This window comes from Dermochelys coriacea, chromosome 1, assembly GCF_009764565.3.
Source record: "Dermochelys coriacea isolate rDerCor1 chromosome 1, rDerCor1.pri.v4, whole genome shotgun sequence".
NCBI classification, from domain to species: Eukaryota; Metazoa; Chordata; order Testudines; family Dermochelyidae; genus Dermochelys; species Dermochelys coriacea.
In genome coordinates, this window is record NC_050068.2 from 106,820,968 (window position 1) to 106,848,332 (window position 27,365).

At 45.1% G+C, this 27,365-nt stretch overlaps 1 protein-coding gene across 1 annotated transcript in view; it reads left to right on the forward strand.

Annotated features, from left to right (window-relative positions):
- The first annotated feature begins 9,213 nt into the window (after window positions 1–9,213).
- Window positions 9,214–27,365, forward strand: part of MYO16 (myosin XVI) — a 627,399-nt gene continuing 609,247 nt past the window's right edge. Inside the window, exon 1 of the mRNA XM_038387064.2 lies at window positions 9,214–9,557. The gene's annotated coding sequence lies outside the window, so the exon portion shown is untranslated. The remainder of the gene's footprint in view (window positions 9,558–27,365) is intronic.

Sequence of the window (27,365 nt, forward strand, 5' to 3'; positions counted from 1 at the left end):
TCTCTCTGAAAGGGCAGTAGCCCTCTGTGTCCTTCTTTCTCATTGCTTGAACTTCTTGCAGTGTTGCATGATCTCTCCTTTGAAAATAATGGAGTTTCCTTGTATTGCATCTTTCAGATGAATATTATACAGCAAACAGAGGTGATCCTGTGATGTGTATATTCTGAGTCCCCTCACCCTTTTTCCTTTACCTTGACCCCCACACTTCATGTGTTTACAGTACGTACCCTACTTGCCCTAATCATCATATAAGGAAAATGTTTCTTTACCTGTCAATTTATCTTCATCAAGACAGCCTGTCTACTGCTCAAGTTGTGTCTAGGTGGGCAAACTGGCTTGGAAACAAGGTTTGAGAATCAGAGGTGCCAGATCATGCACTTTTCCTTTCCTGAAATACTGTTCACCTAGTTCTGCCTTTCTTTATTTCCTTGCCAGCCCCAGCTCTCTCCTTCTCTCCTTAGGACTGTTTCTATACTCTGTGGCCACCCACCCTCCCTGGCAATTAACTCCCTTCCATCCAATCCACCTGAAACTGCCCACCCCCCCAGCCTCCAAATGTCACCCCAGCCTCCAAGCACTGCTTCCCACCTGACCCTATCCTCCAAGTTGTCAAACTGTATTGTTTTCCTTTTCACAGATGATTGCTGCCTTAGGAGGTGATCCATACACACAGTACAAAACACTTTGGGAACCCCTGATAGAATAGGTCTCCATCATCTCTAATTTCTAGGATTCTATGATAAAGGGGCTCCACAGGGAGTGAGATAAGCCCCAAGCAACAGACAGCAGTCGTCACTCCATTGCGAGTAATCCCCCCAGGGCACCAGGGAAGAGCAACAACTCCTGTTTCTCAAACACACAAGCTGGGATGTTATAACCAAAGAAACTGTGATATTTAAGAGTAACATACAAGCTGAATAGACCTTGGAGCAGTCTGGTGTTAGTCTGACTTGATTTCAATGAAAAAGCTACATTAAAGAAAACATACAAGTGATGGAAGCAGGTGAAAAGTTGTACAGAAATATCAAAATGCTGGCTGTAGAAGAACATCCAGCTGAAGAGTAGAAAATAGCCAGGAAAGCCCAATGGGCTGGGATCAGAAAAATGAGCTAATTCATGCCAAATATGGCAACAGGGAGGGTCACAAAAATGGCCTGAAATAGTGTAGCCATGGTAACATTGGGGGCCATCCAGCCACCTTGCAGTCTCAGTGGGCACTGGCAGCCAAAGTCTCACATGTAGGAATTGGCACACCATTGCACTGGAGGCCTGCCTACTGCTGCTGGGAAAAATGTGCTTTGTGCATTAGTATTTTGGAAACAAGCTTCCGGTAGGCACGTGTATCACATAACAGCCTGAAATGACTCCCAGTAATGAGAATGGCAGTTCTCTAGGTAGCAAGACAGGCACTTATTTGGTAACAAAGATTAGGATAGATTAACCAGATAAGGACTAATGACTTTTTTAGGAAAAGTGGCAATCATTTGGACCTGTGAGTAGAGATTGGCAGCAACTGTGAAGGTTGAAGGAAAAATTCCTCTTTCACTTCAAAGCACATGCTGTGAGCTTCAGCGGCAGCATGGGATACAATTTAGACAAGCTCCATGCAAGCTCAAACTGCAATTCTCCTTCAAAATGTAAGGTTTCAGAGTAGCAGCCGTGTTAGTCTGTATTCGCAAAAAGAAAAGGAGTACTTGTGGCACCTTAGAGACTAACAAATTTATTAGAGCATAAGCTTTCGTGAGCTACAGCTCACTGCATCCGATGAAGTGAGCTGTAGCTCACGAAAGCTTATGCTCTAATAAATTTGTTAGTCTCTAAGGTGCCACAAGTACTCCTTCAAAATGTAAGAGGCCTGGGGAATGGTCATGCCAATCTCTGCTCATCTCCTGCCTTATCCTATGTTTGTATGCCCCAAATGTCTGTTACCAACCTCAGAGTGCACACCACAGCTCCCAAGGGGATGTTACTTAGACTGCCATTCTCTAGATCACAAATTTCTTCCATTTCACAATTCTATCTGCTGAGCTACTGTGCAAATGGTATGCTCCAGGGGATAAGCAAGTTATCTTGTGTACTTCTTTGTAGATTAGGTCCTAAGCAAAATAGTAACCTAGATTCACAGCTATCAATAAAGAGTATGTATTTTCAGTAACATCCCTTGGTAGACTGTAGGCTGAATAGGAATCAATCCAAATTGTTGTTAGATTATATTGGAGTCTGATAAGAAAAAAAAATGCATTCAGTTAACATCACTGAGTGATTCCAGCTAACTATTACAATTTTATCCAGAACTGATTGTACTGAAGTCATGTAACAGAAATGTATTTCTATAGTGAACATTACCAACCTCAGATTTATATTTGAAATAATCTTTTTTTTTTTACTTCCTCCTATCTCGTGGGGTTGCAAAAGATGATTAGTACATGTTTTCATGTTAGCAAAATGATTAATACTACAAAATTGGATCTCTTCATATATACTGGAGGTTATGGCCAGTGGGAAATTGGCCTTTTATATCTTGCTGCATGTGAAAGTATCAGCTTTGGGAACAGAAACAATATTGCCTTTTTAATGAAATATTGTCCACTTACTTGTACAGTTCTGATTAATTTGTTATTTGTTAGGATATTATTTCAGTGTTGGCTGCCTGTTGGAAGTAAACTAAAAGTTCACAATTCATACAAAGACATGGTTTTTGTTTTCATTTTATTCAATTTTTGTAATGAGGTTAGTTGTTAATGTTGTCTACTGTTAATATTTTTCACATTTTTATTTAATGGCTCTGAGATTAAAACTTAGACTAGAAGACATTTGGGTACTCTTTTTGACTGTGCCACAAGCTTCCTGTGTAACGTTGGCTAGGTCACTTAATCTCTTTGTGTCTTTCCTCATTTATAAAAAGGGGATAATACTAATTGACTTCCCAGTAGTATGTAGTGAGGCTTAGCTCAATAATGTTTGTAAAGCACTTTGAGATCCTTGCTGATGCTGTAGAAATGCAAAAGATTAGGATACTAGAACGATGTTGGACTTCAAATGACAGTAAAAGTTGTAAGTCGCCGCAACAATGTATGGCCACAAAAAGGAGAGGTAATGTTAAACAATTCTATGGAAATGGGCAACTTCTCTCAGATCAAAGCTTTGTCTTGTTTCTCTGCTTCCAAAAAGCAGAAATATCAGTTCAACGAACTAATATTGGTTTTAGACACTATCATTCTGCTTTTGCTTTAATACTTGTGACTTGATCCTTTTTTGACAAAGGCCCCTATCTTGCAAAGACTTTCTTCATGCTTAAATTTACTCATATGAGTTGTCCCACTGACTTTCCCTATTCCCATCACCTCTTTCTTAGCAGGCCCAAATATACTTGCAATGTACGCCCACAGTCCACGCCTTTCAATTTATGGTCATGTTCGGTTTTGGAGGGTTGTAAGTCTATGGTCTTGGTCCCACCTCTTTTGTATCCCATGGGAGGAGTGAGGAATGAGGTTGTGTTATGGTCATGAACAGGCATTTCTTTGGTCTTTTAGTGTTTTATACCTTCCCCACCCAAGCCCCCTTTGCCCCTACTGACTGGTTGCTTGACCTTGGCTCGAGAGAAGAGCCAGGCCCTTCCAATGTATACTCATAGATTACATTCCCACCATACCCTGTAACACTTTAGCTCCATGCCATATCTTTTATCATTGTACTAAAAGCCCCATCTGGTTGTGGGAAATGTAACACATGGTGTCTTTGTCAGCCTGAGATAGAATTTTGGGTTTGACTTTTTGATACTCTTATATCTTATACTAATATGTGTGAAGAACAATGAACAAACAAGCTTATATGCTAACAGGGTAGTTTAATTATGTTGACAGGAGAGCTCTCTCCCTTCAGCACAGAGCGACTACATGGGAGAGCTTACAGCAGCGCAGCTGCATCAGTACAGTTGTGCCGTTTTACACTTTCTAGTGTATCTATGGCCCAACACACAACTCAGACTTCTACTAGTGTATCTGAGGCCTTGTTTACAGACACTCAAAAAGTGCTATAACAAAAATCGGTATTGCATGTTCACACTCACTCCCTCTGTCAGCAGAGCACATCCACAGTTGGGGCACTAGCATCAATAGTGTGAGCAGTGCACTGTGGGTAGCTATTCCACAGTCCAGCTCGACACCTTCTGCCTCTAGGTCTTGTGGGAATGTGGAGCGGGACACAGCACATCTTGGGACTGGGCTCAATATCCCATGATACATTGTTTTGTGTCCCAGCATTCCATGGGCTTCTGGCTTTCTTTCATGGCATTTTTCAACAGTTCTTGTTTGCTGTGCACCCAGGCACCTTTGTGTGAAGGGATGGATCCCACACTGCTCTCCTGTGCTCTGATAACTGTCATGAAGACATCGCAGATGACAGTGCAGTTAATCGCAAAGTTCCTAACTGAAGAAGACTTCCAGTTGCCTGACATGCTGTGTGATATGGATAGGAGCAACTTTAGATTGCTTTTGGCATTCACAGAACAGCTGCGAGGGTGGATCATCGCTTTTAGGTTTGGGAAACCAGCACTGAATGGTGGGATCATATCATCATGCAGGTATGGGATGATGAGCAGTGGCTACAGAAATTTTAGATGCAGAAAGCCATCTTCCTGGAACTATGTACAGAACTCGCCCCAGCACTCCAGCACAAGAACACATGAATGAGAGCTGCCCTATCGGTACAGAAGCATGGGGCACTTGCTGTGTGAAAGCTGGTGATTCTAGACTGTTACCGTGAGTCGCGAATCAGTTTGGTGTTGGGAAATCAACCGTTGGGGCTGTGTTAATGCAAGTGTGCAGGGCATCCTGCTATGAAGGACCGTGACTCTGGGAAATGCACGTGAAATATTGAACAGCTTTTCAGAAATGGGTTTCCCTAACTGCGGTGGGGTGACAGATGGCACGCATATTCCAATTTTGGCACCAGACCACCTTGAAACAGAGTACATCAATAGGAACAGGTACTTCTCCATGGTGTTGCAGGTGCTTGTGCATCGCCATGGGTGTTTCACTAACATCAGCATGGGGTAGTCCAGGAAGGTACATGATGTATGCATCTTTAGGAACACCAGCCTGTACAGAAAGCTGCAAGTGGGGACTTTCTTTTCAGACCAAAAGATTACAGTGGGGGATGTTGAAATGCCCATAGTGTTCCTGGGAGACCCAGTGTACCACTTACAGCCATGGCTCATGAAACCTTACATGGGAAACCTGGACCGCAGTAAGGAGCGGTTCAATAACAGGCTGAGCCGGTGCTGGGTTGACAGTGGAATGTGCCTTTGGCAGATTAAAGGCACGCTGGCGATGCCTTTATGGCAGGTTAGACTTCAATGAGGATAATATTCACATGGTCATAGCTGCGTGTTGTACATTGCATAATCTTTGTGAAGCTAAGGGTGAAAGCTTTGCTTGGGGGTGGAGTGTTGAGGCAAACCGCTTGGCTGCTGATCTTGAGCAGCCAGATACCATGGCTATCAGAGGGGCCCGGTGGGGGGCCAATTGAAATCAGGGAGGCTTTGAGACAACACTTTGAAAATGAGAACCAGTAATGTATATCTCTCTGATTGGTGCTGCAATGTTATATTACATGTAGTTTTCCTAGGAAGTAATAGCAAAAATAATCATTGCCTTACATTCCAGTAAGCAAATGATTAAACCGCCTGTGTATTATTAGTAGTACCTACTATCTCAATTTGTAGGAAACAAATAAAGATGAGTTACGGTTCAAAAAATTTACTTTTATTGCACAAGAAACAGCACTCACACACACACACACAAAGATGCTTAGTGGGAAAGGAGATACCAGAGAAGGGCAGACTTTCAGAGCTGTGTATAGGTCCAGCTATCATTTTGAAAGTTGTCTAAGGGGGTGGAGTGAAGGGGAAATCAAGAAGTCCTGGAAAGTGGAAAGGACTGTGTGGGTGGAGTTGGGGGGGCACAGGAAAGAGTTTTGAATGTCCAGCAAGGGAGGGCGGGGACATGTCTGCTCAGTCTGCAGCATTATTAAGGACTTCAGCATCTGCATTTACTCCTCCGTGACTTTAATCATCTGCTCAATAGCGACCTTAACAAAAACCTGATTTTCTTTTCTATCCTGTCTTTTGGCTTCTCTCCAAACCTTGTGTTCTCTTTTCTCTGCATTGGAGAAGTGCAGTACCTCCCGGAACATGTCTTCATTGCTTCGTATTGGGCGCTTTCTTATCTGGTGGAGATGCTTGGCCAGTATGTGTGGGGTGTTCCTGAAGGCAGGCCATATCTGCTGATGCAGAAGGAACAATGCACAGAAGCATGATTGTTAAGTTCACACACAACATTGAAATATATCAGTAACATACACTTTTTGTAACATAACAATCACCTTTTCACTGACCCTTGGCAAGCGCACATTTCTGTGAACTCCTAAAACATAGTGAGTGTTGGCTGCGGGGGGGAGGGGGGTGCTCCACCTGGGGAAAAGAGCACTCACTCTGCAAGGGTTGCAGTGAAGCTGACTAGGAAAAAAATTTCTAAAGTTCTCCCACACTTTTCCACAGGCACGGGTCATTCTAGCAGATATCTCACTGCTAAGAGTAAGCAGAGAAGCGAGGGTACATCTACTACATGCTTGTGACTTCCGCCCTGGTCCCTGTGCTGCTCCCCTTTCCCCCAGCACCTTCTGCCTGCTGGTGGGCCCTATCGATCAGCACCTCCCCCTCCCTCCCAGCACCTACCGCCTGCTGTGGGTCAGCTGTTTCGCGGTGTCAGGAGGCACTGGAGGGGAGGGGAAGGAGCGAGGGTGCAGCATGCTTGAGGGGAGGGGGCTGAACTGGGCAGGGAAGGGGTGGAGCGGGGGTGGGAAGAAACAGGGCAGGGCAGGGTCTTGAGGGGAAGGGGTGGAGTGGGGGTGGGGACTGGGCGGAGGCAGGGGGAGTCCCTTCCCTCCTGGCAGATTACAAACTTGGTGCCTGTGTTTTATTTTGTCACCAAAACAGGGCATTTTTGTGGCCAAAAGTTGCATTGCAGTGTTTATGCATCCACTGTTTTGTCAACCAAAGCTGCCTTTTGTCAACAAAACTTTGTAGTGTAGCCAAGGCCTAAGTAACAATGACAATTAGTATAAATCCATTATTTCAATTGACCCAGTATAAAAAGGTGACAAGAGCACAATAAAAATAAGAGTGAGAAAGTTACTGTAACACTTTGGAAAAAGCAGGTGACATGCAAAGAGATATCATCAGTATCTTTGAAGAGCCATTGTCTACTATGTCTACACTACGCAGCTTTTAGCAACAGGGCTGTGCTGCTACAGCTGTGTCGCTCAAAGGCGCACAGTGTAGCCACTGTTTGTCAGCTTTCCTGCAGATAAAAAGCTTCCCCCCCCCAGTGGTGTTACCATTGTTGGCAGGAGAGCACTCCTGCCGGCAAAGAACTGTTCACACTTCACTTGTCATCAACAAAACTTTTGTCTTTTGATGGTGGTGGTGGGGGGGGAGGGGGTTACAGCTCTGAAAGACCAAAGTTTTGTTGTTCAGTTGCCACTGTAGACATAGCCTAATTGTTTGACATGCTCAAAAATAGACTCCTGATAAAAAGGACTATTTTTTGTTAGGCTTCTGCACATTCTGCTAGGAAAGATGCCACTAGAAGAGTGGCTTTCAACTGTTCCAATACTGTACTCCTTTCAGCAGTTTGATTTGTCTTGTGTATCCCAAGTTCCACCTCACTTCAAAACTACTTGCTTACAAAATCAGACATAAAAATACAAAAGTGTCACAGCCACACCGTTACTGAAAAAATGCTTACTTTCTCATTTTTACCATATAATCATAAAATAAATCGATTGGAATAGAAATATTGTACTTACATTTCAGCGTATAGTATAGTATATAGAGCAGTATAAAAAAGTCACTGTATGAAATTTTAGTTTGTACTAACTTCACTAGTGCTTTTTATGTAGCCTGTTGTCAAAGTAGGCAAAAATCTAGATGAGTTAATGTACCCCATGGAACACCTCCGCATGTCCCCAGGGGTATGCGTACCCTGGTTGAGCACCACTGCACTAGAGCATGAGAATGCTGCTTGTAGCATGTGGATGGAGAAATGTAGTGGCATTTTTTTCATAACTGTATATCTTTTAAGAAGTACCATCTCACTGGGCTACAACTGTGATGTTCCCAATGTTTCCCTTTTGTTTGGCATTGTCAATTTGGCAGGGAATCAACCAGTTCTTTGTTGTGCCGAACAGCAACCAGATTGTTTGAATCGGAATGGGTATTTCCCCCCCTCCCTTTCCTTCAAGCAATTGATGCAAAGGGAGAAAGAGACAAGGAAGTTTGAAAAGAATCGTATCTTTGTAATTTGTACTATACATTTGGATAAATCCAAAGGGGAGAAGGGTGTGTGTATTTGTAGGAGTGTGTATGCTGTAAGCAGTATTCTCCGGCTTTAGTGGCATATTTCCTAGCAGAATGTACAGAAGTCTTGCAAAAAAGTCTCTGATTATGTGTTTCAGAGTAGCAGCCGTGTTAGTCTGTATTCGCAAAAAGAAAAGGAGTACTTGTGGCACCTTAGAGACTAACAAATTTATTAGAGCATAAGCTTTCGTGAGCTACAGCTCACTTCACTTCTGATTATGTGGAGTCTATTTGCGCTTCGCTGACTTTTTCCAAGTGTTAAGTACATTAACTTTCTGCCTCGTGTTTTTATTGTGCAATGGTCTTGTCACCTTATTGTATTGAGTCAATTGGAATAATGGCTTTATTCTAATTGCCATTGTTACTCAGAGTGAAGTAAAAGAGGATGTGGTAGGGGGATTGAGACCTGAGGAAATAAGTATGTCTGCACTGCTGCCAGGGCTGTAAATCCACGGATGGTAGCAACTGTGTGAACACCAGTGTAGACAGGCTGTGCTGTTGAAAGGGCCCCTGCAATCTAACCCTGTTCAGAGCAAGTACAGTGATTAAACTGCGGTCAGCCCGTCTCCAGTCAAGCGTCTACCACTGCTGCTTTGGCGCCTGTGGCAGGGACAGTCGGAAATTGTAAGGCAAGGCAGATGGGGGGGGGTGTGTGTGTGTGTGTCAGACTGGGAGGAGCACACAACAATGTGTGTGAGAGCCTGAGAGGGAGGGAGAACTAACAGCCTGTATGTGACAGAGAAGTAACTGGGGGGATGCGGGGGCAGACGTGTGTGTTTGAGAGAAACACTGACAGACAGCGAAAGTGTGTGTCAGAGATCGGCACACGCGGAGCCGCCCGCGCTCACACCTCCTTGTGGGAACGAAGTGCTGCGCGGCTGGGAGGAGAGGAAGCAAAGCCGCTGTTCGCTTCGACTCAGCCGCTGTAATTTGGGGGTGGGGGTGGGGGTCTCCCTCCCGCTCTCGTCTCCCCCTCTCGGTGCTGGGCAGAGTCTCAGCCAGGGGATCGCTCTGCCTAGAAGCGCCGCACCGGCGGAGCCTGGGACTACACGGGCCAATCCCGGGGCAACGGAGAGCGCCTCCCCGCCGGAGGCTGCGGGCTGCTGAGAGGGCCCCCCTCCTCCCCCGCGTCGGCGAGGTGAGCGTGAGGCGCGCGGGCGGGCAGCGAGGCCGGCGCGCGCGGGGGCGGCTTTGTTGCCCCGCGGAAGTCCCGGCGCTCGTTGCCTCGCGGAGCCGCGGGCGGCCGGCGCGCCCCCTTGCGCGGCCGCGGGGCCCCGGCGTCTCACCGGCCGGGTTGGCCGAGTTCGCCAGCGCCTGAGCCTCGGGAAGTGGCCGGTGCTGTGACACGCGTCGCGCTTTGTGCCCTGGGCGAGCCTTGAAGCTGAGGGTAAGAGACGCCCCCCCCCCCGCCCCTGCCCTCCCCGCGCCTTGCCACAAGCCGGGCGGAGAGCGGGCTGGTCGGCGGGAGCTGGCCGCAGAGGGGGCCCCCCGCCCGGAGAAAGCGGCCAGTTGCTAAGGTTACTCGGGGAGCGCTGGAGAGGGTCACACGTGTGGCCCCGCCGGGAAGGGGCTGGCTCCTGTGCTGTGCGGGGAGAGAGCCTCTAGTTTAGAGCAGTGGGGGGGGGGGCTGGAACAGTTTGTCTAGTGGGGGTGCTGAGAGCCATTGAACCAGCCTGTCAGCCCTGCACGTGAAACCACTGCAAGGCAGGGGGTGTGGCAGCACCCCTAGTCCCAGCACCTGTGAAATGAATGGGAAGCGGGTTTCAAAGAAACAAAAGGAAGGGTTTCTTCACACAACGCACAGTCAACCTGTGGAACGCCTCGCCAGAGCATGTCCTGAAGGCCAAGACTATAAGTGGGTTCAAAAAAAAAAAAAAAAAAAAAGAACTAGATAAGTTCCTGGAGGATAGGGTCCATCAATGGCTATTAGCCAGGATGGGCAGGGATGGTGTCCCCAGCCTCTGTTTGCCAGAGGCTGGGAACGGGCGAGAGGGGATGGATCACTTGATGATTCCCTGTTCTGTTCATTCCCTCTGGGGCACCTGTCATTGGCCACTGTAGGAAGACAGGATACTGGGCTAGCTGGACCTTTGGTCTGATCCAGTATGGTTGTTCTTATGTTATGTTATGTTCTTATGGCTGTGTTTCTCAATCGCCCATCCATGGACTGGCGCTGGTCCCTGAAATCTCCCTGGTACAGTTTAGGAAGGCAGTAGCTGGTCCCTGGTATCAGAAAGGTTGAGAGAGACTGCTTTAGGCTATGTCTACACTGAATACCTTACAGCGGCACAGCTGTGCCACTATAGCCCTGCTGCTGTAAGGTATGCAGTGTAGCCGCTCTTTGCCGGCAGGAGAGAGCTTTCCTGCTGGCAAAATCTCCACTCCAAGGGGAGGTAGCTTTGTTGGCAAGAAAGTGTCTCCTGCCGACAAAGTGCTGTCCACGGGGACAGGCATGGAGACGCTTTTATCATTAAAACTTTTGTCAGTCAGGGGTGTGTTTTATTCACATCCCTAACTTGGCAAAAGTTGTAATAACAAAAGTGCAGTGTAGACATAGCCTTAGAAGAAAAGAGTGGAGGTGAGAAAACTAGTCTAGGATCTGCCCCACATATCCTTCCTCAAATAATCTGCTCTAGTTTAATGACATTGCACTGAGCATCCTCCTCCTTTTCCTGGGTGGAGTAAACGGATAAGAGCACAACTTGAAGCAAGCCATCAAAACAGTATACATAGATGACTGCATTACTCCCACACCAGCTTATCAGCTACAAAAGATTATTTTTGTTTTTCTGCCCAGTCCCTGTAGGAAAGGTGCAGTCCAGTGGTGTGAGCATGGCACTCAGAGCTAGGAGCTCCTCAGTTCTTGTCCCAGCTCTAACACTAATTTTCAGCTAAAAGCCTGGGCAAGTCTTTGCTGTCTGCCTCAGTTTCCCCCTGTTTAAAATAGGAGTGATACCAACCTCACAGGGCCCTTGCTAATACTAATTAATTGGATAATGTACAAAAGAATGGCCATAGTGAGTGAGACCAATGATCCATCTAGCTCAGTATTTTGTCTTCTGACAGTGCCTGGTGCACAGAACAGAGCAATTTATGAGTGATCCACCATCTGTTGTCCAGTTCCAACTTCTGACAGAGGTTTAGGGACACCAGAGCATGGCTTGAGTCCCTGACTATCTTGGTTAATAGCCATTGATGGACCTATCCTTCATGAACTTATCTAATTCTTTTTTGACCCTAGTTATACTTTTGGTCTTCAAACATCCTCTGGCAATGAGTTCCACAGATTGACTGTACATTGTGTGAAAAAGTAATTCCATTTGTTCATTTTAAACCTGCTGCCTCTTAATTTCATTCAATGACCCCTGGTTTGTGTGTTATGTGAAGGGGTAAATAATTCTTCCCTATTCGCTTTCTCCACATCATTCATGATTTTATAGACCTCTGTCATAACCCTCGTCAGTCATCTCTTTTCTAAACTGAACAGCCCCAGGCTTTGTCATCTCTCCTCATATGAAAGCTATTCCATACCCCTAATTACTTTTGTTACCCTTCTCTGTACCTTTCTAATATATCTTTTTTTTTTTTTGAGATGGGTTGACCAGATCTGCATTCAGTATTCAAGGTGTGAGCGTACTGTGTATTTATATAGTGGTATTATGGTATTTTTTGTCTTATTATGTGTTAGCTTTTTTGACTACTGCTGCACATTGAGTGGATGTTTTCAGAGGACTATCTGTGGTGACTCCAAGATCTCTTTCTTGGAGTAACAGCGAATTTAGACCCCCATCATTTTGTTTAGGTAGTTGGGATTATGTTGTCCAATGTGCATTTCTTTGCATTTATAGACACTGAATTTCATCTGCCATTTTATTGCCCAGAGACAAGGTGGGTGTCGTAATAGCTTTTATTGGACCAACTTGTTTTGGTGTGAGAGAGTCAAGCTTTTGGGTCACACAGAGCTTTTCTTCAGGTCAGAACTCTATGTGGCTTGAAAGCTGGACTTTCTCACCAAAAGAAGTTAGTCCAGAAAAGATATTACCTACCCTCTTGTCTCTCTAATAGACTGATATGGCTACAACTACATTGCATATAACATTTTGTTGCCCAGTTACTCAGTTTTGTGTGATTCCTTTGTAACTCTTCACTGTCTATTTTGGACTTTATCATGAGCAATTTAGTGTCATCTGCAAACTTTGTGTTTATTTCTTTTCTAGACATTTATGAATATGTTCAACAGCACTGGTACCAGGACAGATTCCTGAGGAGCCCCACTATTTACGTCTTTCCATTGTGAAAACTGCCCATTCATTCCTACCCTTTGTTTCCTATCTTTTAACCCAGGGATTGGCAACCTTCGGCATGTGGCCTGTCAGGGTAAGTCCCTCGCGGGCCGGGACAGTTTGTTTACCCGCTGCGTCCACGGGTTTGGCCGATCGTGGCTCCCACTGACTGTGGTTCGCTACTCCAGGCCAATGGGGGCTGTGGGAAGCGGCGGCCAGCACATCCCTTGGTCCGCGCCACTTCCCGCAGCCCCCATTGGCCTGGAGCGGCCCGCCAGCGGAGTGGGAGCTGCGATCAGCCGAACTTGTGGACATGGCAGGTAAACAAACCGTCCCGGCCCGCCAGGGTCTTACCCTGATGGGCCGTGTGCCAAAGGTTGCTGATCCCTGTTTTGACCATTTAACGATCCACGAGAGGACTTCCCTCTTATCCCATGACTGCTTACTGTGCTTAAGAGCCTTTGGTGAGGGATCTTGTCAAAGGCTTTCTGAAAATCCACATATACTATATCCACAGAATCACCCTTGTCCACCTTTGTTGACCCTCTTTACCTCTTTGTAAAGCACTTTGGACATGAGACGTGCCAAGTATTATCTCCTCAGAGAATATAAATTATTTGGTTTAATTTGGGGATTTATTTTCTCCCCCCCTCCACCTTGTTTTTTATTCCTAGCTTGCTAGGGTGACTGTATTTCCCTATGCTGAATATGGGATACCTGGTAAAATTACTTGTATTCAAGTGAGTTCAACGGCAATCAATCAGAACTATGCAGTACAAATGTTCAAATTAACATCAAGTTGACTGAGCCCCTGTTAAAAATAAATACTGTGTAGTTGGATTCTCTTTATTTACCTTCTTATCTTTAAGGCTTTAGGGTTCACACAGGAAAGGGTGACAAACACACAGTCCTGTACATCTTTCTCACACAGTGGGGGTGACCAACTGACCCTCCCCTCCCTGCCCAGTGCTCTCCACCCTCCATGCCTGGCTGGACCCCCGGGACAGACCCGCTTCTCCTGGTACCTGGCGCCACATCTTTCTGAGGCAACGTGTGGGGGGCATGCAGGGTCACATGCATGCCCCCCTCCAAATTTCTGCCCGGGTTCACACCACAATGTGGCACTGGAGCTGCTTTCAGGCATGGGTGGCGGGGGGGTGGAAGAAGGGATGACCTGGCCCATGTCTTTGCAGAGCCCTCCCCGCACACACTCCTCTGTGACAGAAGCAGCTTGTCCCTTCCGGCCTGCACAGTGTTGAAGGTGAAAGGCAGCTAACACATCCAGGCTGCTGCTGGCCACCAATATAACCCAGCTGCCTCCTGTCCCCTGGCTACAGTGTGGGCAGGAAGGGGTTAAGTCCTAAAGCTGCATTGTGCACCAGGACCCAGGGAACCTGACTGCAGGGGCTACAGCGAACTGGGCCAGAGAGGTAGCTCAAAAAGGGAGGGTGCATAGGAGACGGAGAAGCCCTGTGCTCCCCGGGGGCAGGACCCAGGGCGGGGTGTGTGTGTGTGTGTGTGGTGTGTGTGAGAGAGAAGAGGGTGCTAAGCCCTTGCCAAGGGAGCTGCTGTGGAGCCTGCAGGGTCCAGGTGTGTACAGGCTGGAAATCGTTTCCTCCCCACCACTCCAGAGCTTAGCTGAGGGGTGGAATGGCTGCTCTGCCAGCACTTGGGGCGGGGGTTGGCACATGCAGGGCTTGACTCCCCCTGGCCAGTGCTCTGGGCTGTTTTCCGGGGCACCGGCCCAGCCAGGGGCAGTGGGGGAAGGAAGGAGCCTGCTGGCCAGGCTGTTGGTAAGCTGAGTGCTCCGACCAGGGGCTGGTTCTCTGCACAGCACTGGGAATGGGATGCACCATGTGGGGTGGGGGGGGAAGATATGGAGGAGCAGTGGGACTGGACGAGGGGGGGTGTGAAGGAGAAAAGCAGTTAGAGGACAGCGAGAGGGGAAGCACGTAAAGGGCCGATAGGTGGGAAACAGAAGCGACATGTAACCAGCTGCCACTTTGCGCCTGCCCACACTCACCAGCCACTACAGCATGCAGCCAGTGCCGTCCAAAAATGGGACAAGGTTTGGCATGCAGCAGGGGCTCTGCTGACGGACCATCAAGGGGAGCAGCCGGCCCCACGTACTGCAGCTTTCCCCGCTAACAGCCTTGCACCCCTACTCTCATCATCAGTCATTGAACCCCCGCTCAGTGCTGGTGGGAGGATCCAGCCAGCAGCAGGACCCACAAGTACTGATGGGGCAGAGACAAAAAATACCGGACAATCTGCCCATTTTAAAGAAAAAGTTGGGACACCTGCAGGAGGGCTTAAATATGAGACTGTTCCTTTAAAAATGGGATGTCTGGTCAACCTACCTTTCTCCTTCCTGGCTGACCTGGACCCATTGTGACTTTCCTTTTGCTAAGGAGAGCTGAATAGGACTCCTTTCAAAGCCTATCATTGCTGTCTTGAATTTGGCCCGGGAGGGAGGATGGTGGGGTCACTGCAGAGGCTCCTCCCTTGGGCTAAGTAGGCTGACTCCTCTGTATTCCTATCCATGCTGGCACAGGGAGCAGGAGCCCAGCTCAGAGAACTTGAACTTGTATGGTAGGATGTGCAGAGCTCTTAACTGCACCATTGTGGTAGTGATTTATTTGAACTACAGTAGCACCTAGAGGCCCCAGCTGAGATTGGAGCATTAGGCTCTGTACAAACACATAGTGAGAGACAGTCCCTGCCCCAAAGAGCACACAGTTTAAATAATCAAAGCAGGTAAATTGGTGGAGGAGAAACAAGCCTAAGGTGATATAGGAGGTTAGTGGCAGAGCTGGGGCACAGAACAGGGTCTCCTGACTGCCAATCTCATGCTTTATCCCATAGGCCATGCTGCCTCCCCATTGTAATTGCTCTTCACTGCAAAAGTGAAATTTGTTTGTTTGTGGTGAAACTGTGAAAAAGTGTGTAAATCCTGTCAATAATGTTTGAAATAGAATTTGTGGGATTATACTTAATGTTGAACATGAATGAGTATAATCGCCCATCTGGTCAACAGGTGGATAGACTGACTCAAAATTTTATAGTATATATTGTATGTAATCAAATATAGCTTGAGCTTTCTTGAAATTTGGCTATTTTACACTTGTTTAAGGCAACTGCATGACCAACACATGGCAATGCCTCACTGTGCTTGGAAACCACTGTTCTATTTCAGTCAAGCATGATGTTCCTTAAAATAGCTCCCTGATTTCAAAGCAACACAGTCAAGTGAGGAGTGTGTGTTACATGCTTCTGGGAAACATATAGCACCTTGAAGTGAAAATCAGAAGGCAGAGTGGGAATCCCTGTGATGAAGTGAGCTGTAGCTCACAAAAGCTTATGCTCAAATAGATTTGTTAGTCTCTAAGGTGCCACAAGAAATCCTTTTCTTTTTGCGAATACAGACTAACACGGCTGCTACTCTGAAACCTGTGTAACATGGTGTGCAGACAAGATAAATCTACTTAGTATGATGCTACACCAAGAAACAAACATTGTGGCAAAGCAAAGATGATACAAAATGCTTGTCTTGGTACCAAAAAAGAGGTGTGTGGTCCAAAGCCAATTTGAAGGAGTCAGACTCCAAACAGGGCAGCACAAGTTAAAACTGCCCCTAAGAGCTTGTGATCCACTGTCAGCTCAATGTGTAGTAGATCTCAGTTGCACTTACTAAATGCAGTAGCATAGCTACAGTGGTCCAAGGGGCACACAGTCCATAGGCAATGAGATTATGGGGGCCTAATTAGAGGGCTTCTGTGGGAGAGTGAGGCATATTATGTCTTCGGGGCAGGAGGGCAGCTGGGATGGGAGGGGTGGGGGCTTCAGCTGGGGTGACCATAGGTGTGAACAGCTGGCAAAGATGTGCAGAAAAGATGAGGGTGGGGGAGATTGCAGCGCCAGGGGATGCACAGAGGCATGGAGACACGGGGAAGCAGAGACGGGAGATGTGCTCCCCTTTCCCCCCCCCCACTCCTCCTGAGATAGAAGGTGAAAGCTTTGGCAGCTTTCCACAGGGCATGGTGATGGAATTTGGGGACTAAATCAGAGCTGGAGGAGACCGAAGGGGAGAACTGAAGGAGGGTTTGTGGGGACCTGAACTGTGGCTAGCGTAGGCGCCGACTCCGTGGGTGCTCTGGGGTGGAGCACCCATTGGAAAAAAATGGTGGGTGTTGAGCACTCACCGTCAGCCCACCCCTCCCCCTGATTAGTGCCTCCCAGTGCCTCTCCCACCGCCTCTCCCACCCGCCACGATCAGGGTGGAGTGCGTGAGGGTGGGGTGCGTGTGGGTGAGGGGGTAGGAAGAAGTGGGGTAGGGGCAATACCTAGTGCAGAGCTGGGGTCAAGCACTCCCCAGCACATTTGAAAATAGACACCTCTGGTGGGTAGGAGGGTGGATGAGGGAAGTGGGGACAGAAGAGGACCTGGAGAGCTAATTTAATGAGAGTCGTGGGAGCAGAGGGCTAGATTGAAGGAGGCTGGGATGGCTGAATCACAACTGGAGGGGAGAGAGGGGGGCCATGGAGAATCTGGGGGTCTGTAGGGGAGCCATGATGGAACTGGAGGGAAGCTAGGCAGGAATTTGGGAACAGGAGGGCTGATTGGGGTTATGGGGTAACTGAGCAGGAGCTGGGGGGACATGGGGGCTGGATTGGGGCTGCGAGGGAGATGGAGGGAGGCAGGGGGCTGGACTGGTGCTGGTGGGGGGTCAGATTTTGGAATCAGGAAAGAGGCCCCTAACCTATTGTTGCACTAGAAACTTTTGGGGTCTTGGTACATGATTGTCTACAAGTTTTTCTAATTTGTCTTCTGTCTACAGTTAACTCAGAGATGGTCACCGCTAATGACTACAGAACAATGTTGTAGCCTCTTATGAAATCAGCAATAATTAGGGATGCACTCAGTGATGTTTGGCAGCATCATATCCTCACGTGTTGCCAGCAGTAACAACCATTTGAGATGTTTAACATTGAGTGGTCTAGGCCTGCTAGTTAAGAATCAGTCAATTTAATATTGGAACTGCAGGTCATTGCACCTTTCTGAATGAAATATCGAATGATAAAATATTTCCAGATCTGTAAGATGAAAGGGTCTTCCTATAGTCTACTGCCATATAGCCAGCTCTGCATATTGAGAATCCAGCTTCTTCAATTTGTGAATTCTTATTAAGAATGAAGTACTGTAGTGCCCTAAATTTATACCTATTTCATTTTACTTCCCAGAGAAACTTCATAGAAATCACATGAGAATCCCAGAGTGTACAGCCAAATATTTTATGGTGATGGTCACGTGGTGTCAAGGTTCCTTCCCCACTCTGAACTCTAGGGTACAGCTGTGGGGATCTGCATGAAAGAACCCCTAAGCTTATTCCTACCAGCTTAGGTTAAAAAGTTCCCCAAGGTACATACTTTGCCTTTTCCTTGAACCCTATGCTGCCACCACCAAGCGTGTTAAACAAAGAACAGGGAAAGAGCCCACTTGGAGATGTCTTCCCCCAAAATATCCCCCCAAGCCCTACACCCCCTTTCCTGAGGAAGGCTTGATAAAAATCCTTGATAAAGACCAGTTTGTACAGGTGAATACAGACCCAAACCCTTGGATCTTAAGAACAATGAAAAATCAATCAGGTTCTTAAAAGAAGAATTTTAATTAAAAGAAAAGGTAAGAGAATCACCTCTGTAAAATCAGGATGGTAAATACCTTACAGGGTAATCGGATTCAAAACATAGGGAATCCCTCTACGCAAAACCTTAAGTTACAAAAAGACACAAAAACAGGAATATACATTCCATTCAGCGGAGCTTATTTTACCAGCCATTTAACAAAAGGAAATCTAACGCATTTCTAGCTAGATTACTTACTAAATTAACAGAGTTTCTGAGACTGCATTCCTGATCTGTTCCTGGCAAAAGCAACACACAGACAGACAGACCCTTTGTTTTCCCCCCCTTCCCGATTTGAAAGTATCTTGTCTCCTCATTGGTCATTTTGGTCAGGTGCCAGCACGGTTATCTTAGCTTCTTAACCCTTTACAGGTGAAAGGGTTTTGCCTCTGGCCAGGAGGGATTTTATAGCACTGTATACATAAAGGTGGTTACCCTTCCCTTTATTTTTATGACACGTGGTTAGTCTATTTATTGATATAGCTTCAGTGATGATACTCTGATTCATGTTTCACTGATGAATATGCATTCTTAGTTGATCTTGTTATGAGTACACAAGAGAACAACAGTGCTCTATGACTTTTATCCCCAGCATTTTGGAGGTGAAAAGTTTTACATGAAACCCTGAAATTATTGACAAACTTGACCCAAATTTGGATACTTTGTATGTAGTCATGAACATTTTAGAACATACAAAATAGTGCAGAATATACCTAATAAAAAGAATACTGGGGAGGGGGGCAGCATTATTTGTTTTCCTTTTTCGTGTAACAATCTATCATTCACCTTGCTATACTGTGCTCTGTGTGTTCTTACTTGCTAGTAGTTTTTCAATATTAATTTGCTTTCCTAGCTAAAACCAAGCTGTGATGAACTAGAAAATATCTGTATCATTTTTATGAATATGGCATACTTACTATGGAATGAAATCAAAGGAGGGTTTTAAGGGAGAAAACAGGAAATAAAACAATTGCAAAGATTATACACTTAGGGTAAATGGGATAATACACTTGGGCTTCAAAAGAGTCAAATAACAATGGCTGGGCCATCCATTAGGAGGAACCTACCTTGCTGGCTCCCACCAGAATGGTTTATTGTTCCCTTATCAAAACACAGGATCAAAGAGGATTCTAGACCTTCAAGATGCTAGTCTCGGGAAGGAGGAGGAGGGGCGAGTGGGTAGTCATCAAGTGGAGGCTGACATCCAAATTGACTGAGACACAAAGTGCAGGTCTATACTTAAAATGCTGTAGCACTTAAGTGAAGATGCTCCTATGCTACAGGAGAGCTTCTCCCATTGGCATAGTTATCTACCTCTCCGAGAGGCAGAGATGCTCTCTGCTCAACATAGCACTGTCTACACAGGGGGTTAGGCTGGTATAACTTCGTTGCTCAGGGTTGGGGATTTTTCACACCCTTGAACGACATAGTTATACCAATATACCGGTAGGTCTGGAGTGTAGGCCTGGCCAAAGAGAGAAAGGATCAGAGGGGTAGCCATGTTAGTCTGTATCCACAAAAACAATGAGGAGTCAGGTGGCACCTTAAAGACTAACAGATTTATTTGGGCATAAGCTTTCTTGGGTAAAAAACCCACTTCTTCAGAATCAGAAGAAGTGGGTTTTTTATCCACGAAAGCTTATGCCCAAATAAATCTATTAGTCTTTAAGGTGCCAGACTCCTCATTGTTTTCAAAGAGAGAAAGGAACTGAAGCAAGTAGGTTGGCTTTCCCAACCCAGAAATGAGAATAAGATGGAGTTACTTGAACTATGAAGTTATGCCTGGGTAACAAAATATGAGTATAGTACTCCTTATTTTGTTTTTTTGTTAACATGATTTCTTAACCGTTTATCCCCTTTGGCAATGAAAAACTATTTTGTTTTGAGGATTCTGTTTTTGAGTCACTTCAATCAGCTGCTGTCACAGGCTCCTGGAGAAGGGCTTACAGGTCCCCAGTGCTGCTGGTATGTGTATGTATGGTTCCCAGTATGTATGTGTATGTATGGTTCCCAGTGCTGCTGCTACTATGGTTGACACAGGGGGCTGCTACTCAGAGATCCAATCTAAGAGAAGCCAGACCCTGTGGTTCCTCCCAGAGTGAGGTGCAGGAAGCCAAGCCTGTCATCTAAGGCTCAATTTGCCCAGTAACCATGACACAAATAAATAGCTACATGGTACCATATTGGATACCCAAATTCCAGATGATTGAAGGGTAATATTCCTGAAGGAGGTGGAAATACATAGCTTTTGTGGGTAGTTAAAGATCAAAGCAGAAGGCAAGGCATTCAATAACTGCAGAAACCATTGATGCACTGACTATCACTGTGTATAACAAGACAAAAGAAAGATCAAACAAAATACAACTTTTTTTTTTATGTCTTGAAGATTTGGCCGTCTGTACAGTTGCTCTCTTGAACTCTCCATAATGTAACTTTGAGGCTTGAGTTCAAAATCTTGGGAGAGAATAGCTGCTGCAAAACAAAATAATTTCATTCAATGCATATAGCATAAATATGGATTAAACTGGTAATGAGAGGAATAATATTTAAAATGGACAGTTAAAAAAATTATAACTATTATTATTTGTATTGCAGTACCACTTTGTGGCTTGATCCCTGATTGAGATCTCTTTGTGCTAGGTGCTGTATATACATATAATAAAAGAAAGTCACTGCCCTACAGACCTTACTTTCTAAGTGGCTGAGGTAAGTGGAGAAGGACTGGAAGAGGGAGGACTTGGTAACAGCGATATATATACTGTGTTTGGTGATGAGCAGTCGTTTCAGCACACAAACGCTCCCTGTCCTTTGTCAAATGTTTTGTGGGCATCACAGCCCAAGTGAATTTTTAGGAGGGTTTTGAAGGAAGATAGTATAGTGGCATGTTTATGGGGAACTCCTCACAACCATAAGAGGCAGCATGAATTCCTTCTTTGTTCATATCATTTCCTGTTGTGCTGGAAAGTGTCTGAGAAGCACCGCCATAATCGACTTAACTAAAAATATGGACGCCTCCAAGGAAACCCAGATGACAAAATATTTATTTGGGAGCAGGAAAAGAGAAGCAGTGTGCGCTAGTGCTTGGAGCACAGGAGTGAGCACCACCAACTCCCGACTTCTCCTCCAGATTTTGACATTGATTTGTTCCATGACCTTTCACGTCACTTAACATCTCTGTATTTATCGCTACCTGTAAAACAGGAATAATAATAGTGCATAAAAAAACAAACAAAAAAAAACCACCCAACCCCTTATCATAGTAGTGTGAGAATTGATGTTTGCAAAGCTCTTTGAACATGTTAACCCAGCTGCTGAGTTAAGTTACTTTAATGCTTTACTTTACTTTAACTTTAACTTTACTTTACTGCTAAGATAAGTTACTTTATCTTATGCCTGGCTACCCGTGGCCTATAGGTCATTGCCAGCAGCTGGAGATCAGGCAGTTGCAAGGTATGTCCCTGTTCTCCTGGCTATGACCATTTTGTTGTGGGTCAGGATGGATATGGCATGGGTGTGATGTTGCACTCCATATGTTTTGTGGAAATATGCTTATGAGTGTATATATGATATAACTGGAATATGCTTTATGCAAAAAGTCTCTTGTAAGGTATCATAACTAAGGTTATAACCTACTGAATATATTCCTCCTATTTGTATGTATGTATCATTCTTATATCTGAAGCTAGAAATATGAAGTATAACTCTGAAGTCCTATTGTAACTATGCAAAGTGTGTGTGGGCCATTAATGGTGGTTTAGAATCTTGATAGCTCCCATTGACGAGGACAATTGGTTATAGATGGTTTATTTACCTGCAAGCCTTCCTGTGGACCAGCCTGTGGGTAATGAAGAATGAGTCTTACAGTGACATATGACCATGTCACCTGATACTGGAATCCATCTTAAATCTGGTACTTTTCCTTTTAGAAGGAGGGGCGGGGACCCACAGAGACAAAAGATTCCCACCTTGTGCCAAAGCTATAAAAGGGGGTGGAACACAACAAAGGCGGCTGCCAATCATGAGAACACCCCTGCTTTCCACCTAGGATGTCTGCTGGAACTAACAAGGAATGTACCAGGGGAAAGGATTGGGCCCAGACTAAGAAGGAGTCTAGTCTATGAAAGGTTTCAGAGTAGCAGCAGTGTTAGTCTGTATTCGCAAAAAGAAAAGGAGTACTTGTGGCACCTTAGAGACTAACAAATTTATTTGAGCATAAGCATTCGTGAGCTACAGCTCACTTCATTGGATGCATTTGGTGGAAAAAACAGAGGAGAGATTTATATACACACACAGAGAACATGAAACAATGGGTTTATCATACACACTGTAAGGAGAGTGATCACTTAAGATAAGCCATCACCAGCAGTAGGGGGGGGGAAAGGAGGAAAACCTTTCATGGTGACAAGCAAGGTAGGCTAATTCCAGCAGTTAACAAGAATATCAGAGGAACAGTGGGGGGTGGGCTGGGGGGGAGAAATACCATGGGGAAATAGTTTGACTTTGTGTAATGACTCATCCATTCCCAGTCTCTATTCAAGCCTAAGTTAATTGTATCCAGTTTGCAAATTAATTCCAATTCAGCAGTCTCTCCTTGGAGTCTGTTTTTGAAGCTTTTTTGTTGAAGGATAGCCACTCTTAGGTCTGTAATCGAGTGACCAGAGAGATTGAAGTGTTCTCCAACTGGTTTTTGAATGTTATAATTCTTGACGTCTGATTTGTGTCCATTCATTCTTTTACGTAGAGACTGTCCAGTTTGGCCAATGTACATGGCAGAGGGGCATTGCTGGCACATGATGGAATATATCACATTGGTAGATGCGCAGGTGAACGAGCCTCTGATAGTGTGGCTGATGTGATTAGGCCCTATGATGGTATCCCCTGAATAGATATGTGGACAGAGTTGGCAACGGGCTTTGTTGCAAGGATAGGTTCCTGGGTGAGTGGTTCTGTTGTGTGGTGTGTGGTTGCTGGTGAGTATTTGCTTCAGATTGGGGGGCTGTCTGTAAGCAAGGACTGGCCTGTCTCCCAAGATCTGTGAGAGTGATGGGTCGTCCTTCAGGATAGGTTGTAGATTCTTGATGATGCATTGGAGAGGTTTTACTTGGGGGCTGAAGGTGATGGCTAGTGGCGTTCTGTTATTTTCTTTGTTGCGCCTGTCCTGTAGTAGGTGACTTCTGGGTACTCTTCTGGCTCTGTCAATCTGTTTCTTCACTTCAGCAGGTGGGTATTGTAGTTGTAGGAATGCATGATAGAGATCTTGTAGGTGTTTGTCTCTGTCTGAGGGGTTGGAGCAAATGCGGTTATATCGTAGTCTATGAAAGAAGCTTATTGGAACATCTCTAAGGGTGAGATTTTACCTGTAAACAGTTTCTTAATGTATTAGGCTTAGACTTGCATATTTTGCTTGGTGACTTACTTTGTTCTCTCTGTTATTACTTGAAACCACTTAAATCCTAGTTTTTATACTAAATAAAATCACTTGTTTATTAATTAACCCAGAGTAAGTGATTAATACCTGGGGGAAGCAAACAGCTGTGCATCTCTCTTTATCAGTGTTTTAGAGGGCAATTTGAGTTTACCCTGTATAAGCTTTATACAGAGTAAAACAGATTTATTTGGGGTTTGAATCCCCTTGGGAGCTGGGTGGCTGGGTGCTGGGCTGGAGACAGGAGTACCTGCTGAGTGGTTTTCAGTTAAAGCCTGCAGCTTTGGGGGGCATGGACTAGAACTGGGTCTGTGTTGCAGCAGGCTAGCATGTCTGGCTCAACAAGACAGGATTCTGGAGTCCAAAGCTAGCAGGGAAAACTGGCTCAGAGGTAATTCTTGCACATAAGGTGACAGTCCCCAAGGGGTCTCTGTGACCGAACCATGTGACACTGGGCATCACTATGGTAGGCCCATGCCACCTGAAAGCTCCTCCATGAATGAGCTATTCTCAGAGTGCTAGATACACCAGCTTTCCATCTGCTTTGTGCTAGAATAAGGATAACTCTTAGGGTATGTTTATGCTGCAAACTAAGCATGGGCTCTGACTCAGGTTTAAACCCAAGCACCCCTGCTGTCCCCACACACCAGTCTGAACTGCTCCCCCTTCTACTCTGGTCCAAGCCCTGTCATTTTGCAGTGTAGACATAGGTCAAGCCACAGACCCGAGTCGGAAGGTCTGCATAGTACAGATTCATTAGTACAGCTGTGAGACCTGGGTCCAGCACTTTTAAGACCAGGTTTACAATGCAGTGTGGACATTCAAGCCCAGGCCTGGAAATACCGAGTACACAAGACTGGGACCCCACAGACCTGAGCTTAGAGTACAGTGTAGACATAGCCTGAGATGTCAGATAGCAAGGGAAAATTTGAGCAGTTTGTTATATTTGGCTTATGGATGAATGTGCTATGTGAGCTTTATTTAAAGAGCATTAGTGACTTAACATACCAATCTAATTATTCTTAAGGTTCTTATTCATTTTATGATTTTCTTTGAGCAAGGTATTTTATAGAAAAAGCACCCTCAAGGAAATCAAAACCATGGACTTCCAACTTTTTAATAGACAACTTTATTTCTAGGAGAATATAGAGTAGACATAAGTAATTAGTAACATATATGGATGTTAATTTTGTTCTGTGTTTTATGATCACAAAGATAGATGTCCTTGGTGTGTGTGTGTGTGTATAAACACACACACCCACCCACCAAGGACATCTATCTTTGTGATCATAAAACACAGAACAAAATTAACATCCATATATGTTACTAGAGTCAATCACCACAACCTAACTGAATATGGAGAAGTTGTCTCTATGCCTTTCAGAAGCTGGCAATGTAGGACCAAATTCTCCTGGGGATTACCCAGTGCAGGGGACATTCCCAGGTAATTTTGCATCACACTCTTCCGAGACCTTCTATCCCTATAGCCTAACATGTTAGGGCAACTGCATGTGTATTTCCCTTCTGTGGTCCAGCAATCATTCTAGGTTTATGGCTCCCCAGCTGTTGCCTCTTTTGGGTGAAAACATGTCTCTTTCCCTTCTGACTGGGATATTTCCAGGCTGCACAGTTTCCTGACGACACTGTGAAATCCCCAGGAAAAGATGGGCTGCCTCAACAGGTTTCTTTTGCCTTCCCTTCAGAGATGGTACACCGTGTAATTGCTACAAGTATAGGTTACCACACATCTCTTTTTAAGCAAACACATTTTATCCTTAAGATGAAAACATATTAAAAAACAATAAAAGAACCTACACACATGCTAATAAACTTACCAGAGATCACACCAACTCCACCATGGACTCTGGAAGGAGAGCAGTCCATGAAAACCCTGCACAAAGGTATTCCTGTGGTTTCAAGTTCATAATGCCCTTTTGCAGAGAACAAGAATGCTCATCAGTTTATGAGGCACATATGTCCAATTTGGGCCTCTGAAGAGACCATGAATAGGCATTGAGACAGACAATGGCTTTCTGCTCTGGCACAGCTTCAAAAGGATGGACTCAGATGGGTCATTTGAATTCCACTCTCCCCAAGTATTTCGTGGGAAATCTACTTTACACTTATTGTCCCCCAAATTCCTTGAAGTTCCTAATTCTTCCCAGAGATTGCATTAGTCATGTCTCCTAGGCCTGGTCTACATTAAAAAGTTAAGTTGACCCAGCTAAATTGCTCAGGGCTGTGAAAAATCCACACCCCTGAGCACCATGGTTAAGCCAACCTAAACCCCAGAACAGACAGAACTCAGTTGACAGAAGAATTCTTCCATCAACCTAGCTAACTCCTCTTGAGGAGGTGGATTGCCTACACTGATGGGAGAACCCCTCCCTTCAGTGTAGTCACTACCTATACTGAAGTGCTACAGCAGTGCAGCTGCAGCTGTGCCACTGTAGAATTTCAAGTGTAGATAAGCCCCTAGAGAACTTACATACAATTCATAATAGCACAAACAGTTGCATTTTTAATACAACAGACCCCAAAGGCACTAAATTTAATTCAATAAGGTTTAACTGAATAAGGTTTGGGATATTACAGGATATTGTTATTTCTGTCACAGTGAGCTGGTCTACACTACAAGGGTGATTGATTTAAGTTACGCAACTTCAGCTATATGAACAACATAGCTGAAGTCAACATACTTAGATCTACTTACTGCGGTGTGTTGACTTGTGCTTCTCAAGATGGAGTACTGCAGTCGATGCTAGAGTGATCGGCGGTAGATTTATTATGTCTATACTAGACACGATATATCGACCCCCGCTGGATCGATTGCTGCCTGTTGATCCAGCCGGTAGTGTAGACGAGCCCACTGTGGTGAAGGAAAGGGGGAGTGGTCATGGTTCCTTGGTGTTTCTGCAATCTTTGGCTGCCAGAATAGGTAGGCAAGTAGCCAGGAACAATTCAAATCGGTGATAAGGCTGCTTTAAATTGTTCTAGGCACCATAAAGCTATTTTTACACTTATGTTCACCAATCCTGCTTCAAGTGAAGCTTAGCTGGACCAGAGAATCTGGGCCATGATTTTTATTAGGTAATTGGCATACAGTTTCTCTGAGGGAACCTTACCGATAACTGAAGAGTAATATTTGAAGCTTTATTATAATGCTGCCTTTAGCACCATAAAAGGTATCTTAAGGTTCCTTTAATTTTTTTTAGGAGCAGAATTCTTATTTTCAGAGATTTGTAACTGGACTTCCAGCTGTAAGAGTTAATTCAATCTGAACTAAAACTCAGTCAAAGCCTTAATTCAGGAATGCAGTTCTGTTTTACAAATTAAAAAATAGTTTGACCTTTTAAGTTATAAGAATCACTTAATGGTTGTAGTCAGTTTGGGGTTTTTGTGTGTTTTGCTTTTCTGTAACTCAAAACTATTTAAACTTTTAGACAGATATTGCACATTAATGAACTACAATGTGGACTTGTTTAATTTAACGTATTTGAACAAACACATTGAAAGCGATTGAAAAAGTCTGGGTAGAACAGTAATGTAGGAATCAT